The sequence below is a fragment of the Zalophus californianus genome, chromosome 3 (genome assembly GCF_009762305.2).
Source record: "Zalophus californianus isolate mZalCal1 chromosome 3, mZalCal1.pri.v2, whole genome shotgun sequence".
Lineage (NCBI taxonomy): Eukaryota > Metazoa > Chordata > Mammalia > Carnivora > Otariidae > Zalophus > Zalophus californianus.
Window position 1 is genome coordinate 174,645,430 of NC_045597.1, and position 2,380 is coordinate 174,647,809.

The following is a 2,380-nucleotide window of genomic DNA, read 5'->3' on the forward strand; positions in this document are numbered from 1 at the left end:
ACCCTTGGGGCAAGTCAACTTTTTGGTAATCCCTGTCAAACAATAATTGAGTCCCAACTCCATAAAAGACACAGGGTGTAGTGGTCATTAGGGTTGTTTATATGCACGGGGTGGTTGCCGTCCCTACCCACTTGAACCCAGGCATGGCCAATGACTCATTTTGTCTGATGGAAGGTGAGTGGAAATGATGGGGCTCACTTCCTGTGAGAGGCTTGAAGAGCTGGTGTGGGACTGAGATTCACCATGACCTTTCCCCTTTGTCCTCTGTCACTGAGATGGCCAATGTTTGAGATGAGGGCAGTGTGGGTCGGCTCTGACTTGACCCTGGAGTGAGGAGAGATGGGGCATCGCGGCGGGTCTGAAATGTGCATATGGCATAAAACAAACCTGTGTTGTTTAAGCCTTTGAGATTTGGGGGTTGTTTGTTACACAGCATAACCTGCCTTTCCATCCTGACAGAGAAGCCTGGTGGTTAGCACTTAGTAGGATCCCTGGACAGAAGTCATCCACCCTCAGAGGGTAGAACCCTAGATTGCTGTGTCCATGAAATGCTCTCTGATGAGACTATGGGGTGACAGTGAGAAGTACAAGTGCCCCAACAAAGAAGCCTCTTTGGTGTGCATGCCAGATGACGTTGGAGGTTGCTGTCTGAGGAAGGGTGGTGGCAGGGCAGCCAAGGATGGGCTGTCCTCCAAAGACCCCAGCCTGGAGAGATTTGAATCAAACTCAGTGTTCTTTTATTCTTTCAGTCATCCCAACTGATTCCAACTGAGGGGCCCCTGGCTGGCTCAGTTGGTAGAGCATGTGACTTTGGATCTCAGGGTTGTGAGTTCAAGCCCCGTGTTGGGCATAGTACTTACTTAAAAAAAAAATGATAAAAATAAACTATAATATACATTGAGAGGTGCAGGCCCTGTGCATTCAAAGGCAATCAAGACATGGTTCTAGCCTTCAGGAGCTCCCAGACAGTGAGGAAATTCTTGATTAAAACACTGTGATTAGGATGATATGGTGTCTAGAGTGAGGGGGCATAAAATGATTAAACAGTAAAGCTCCCAAATTGCTCTGGGTCCTGAGCCATGAAGCACTATGCATTTTTACCAAAGTCTCCTAGAAGGAGCTTCCCTTTCCCACCAAAAGGAATTTGAAATGATCCTCCCAGCCTGGACACTGGGAGTCTGAGATATTAATGCCTGGATTAAAGAGAAAGCTGCTTCTCTCTGGGAGCTCTTCCCACAGTTTGTAACTAAGCAAAATTGGGTTTTTAAAAAACAAACTCTGAGCAGCTGGAGCTTCAGTGAGAACTGGAGGTGTGGAGTAAGCTGTGGGACACACAGGTGTGGAGAGGGGCTGTGAGCACATCCCGGAGGCCGGGCCAGGCCTGAACAGCCTGTTCCCTGCAGCTGAGGCCTTTTCCCACCGAGGAGGAGGGGAAACTGGTGGGCCATGGGAGCAGCCCGGCAGCCTCCTCGCTGGGTTGGTTAGGAGAAGGTGGACTTTTTAGCAAAATGTATGCAGAAGTCATTGCACAGTTTGGGCTCTACTGCTCTCATCAAATCCTTTCAGCATCCTCAAAAAGCTAATATTGGTGTTGCAGGTTCAGATTATTGTTTCCAGACTGTGAGAAGCTGGCTTGACCATCAGGCAAGACTCTGGCTCCCAGAGTCGCAACACTACATGAAGCTCCCTCTTTCAGAGCTCTGTCTGTCTTCACCCACTTGTTTGGGTCCCAGAAGGTGGTAGTTGACACACAGGAGCTTGTGTGCAAAGCCAGGGCTGGGTCTGAGGAGGGACTGGTCTACTCCTTCCCGACTGGAGACGCCATCTCCTCCCCGGGGAGGTCAGGGGGCTGTCCCCAGGAAGATGGGGAGGGGTGAGTTGCATTTTCTGAATGATTATGGGTGTTCCAGAAAGGCACAGAGGAATGAAACAGCCTGGTGAATGGGGGGTGTGCATGGGTGACAAGGACCAAGGTGAGTCTAAAGGCATATTTTACCATTCGAGATGACAGGCAGTCTAATAAAATGATGACGATTTTCGAAGCCAGTCTGTTTCCCCAGGGAGGTCGGCGTGGTTTCCATCAAAATCATAGGCTATTCTCCATGTTATGACCCCAGGCCTTGGTTTTGGGTGACATGCCTTACACTGGGCCACTCACTGATGCCTTCCAACCCTGAGTCTCTAAGCAAGACTTTCTTCCTTGGGCCTGTAGTCTCTGAACCACCTGAGTGCTGTGCGTAAGGGAGGCATCATCTGATTATTTACATTTGATAATCTCTTTTCTTTCATCTTGGGACCTAAATTAAATGGTGCAGCTTACAATGAATGCGTTTGAGGTTCAATGACTTATCATTTAGTTGGTTGATGTACTTCTCCAAAC

The 2,380-nt window shown here is 48.9% G+C and overlaps 1 non-coding gene across 1 annotated transcript; it reads left to right on the forward strand.

Annotated features, from left to right (window-relative positions):
• The first annotated feature begins 775 nt into the window (after nucleotides 1–775).
• TRNAQ-UUG lies at nucleotides 776–850 on the forward strand. The gene has a single exon. It is a non-coding gene; the product is annotated as a tRNA-Gln (tRNA).
• Nucleotides 851–2,380: the final 1,530 nt, after the last annotated feature.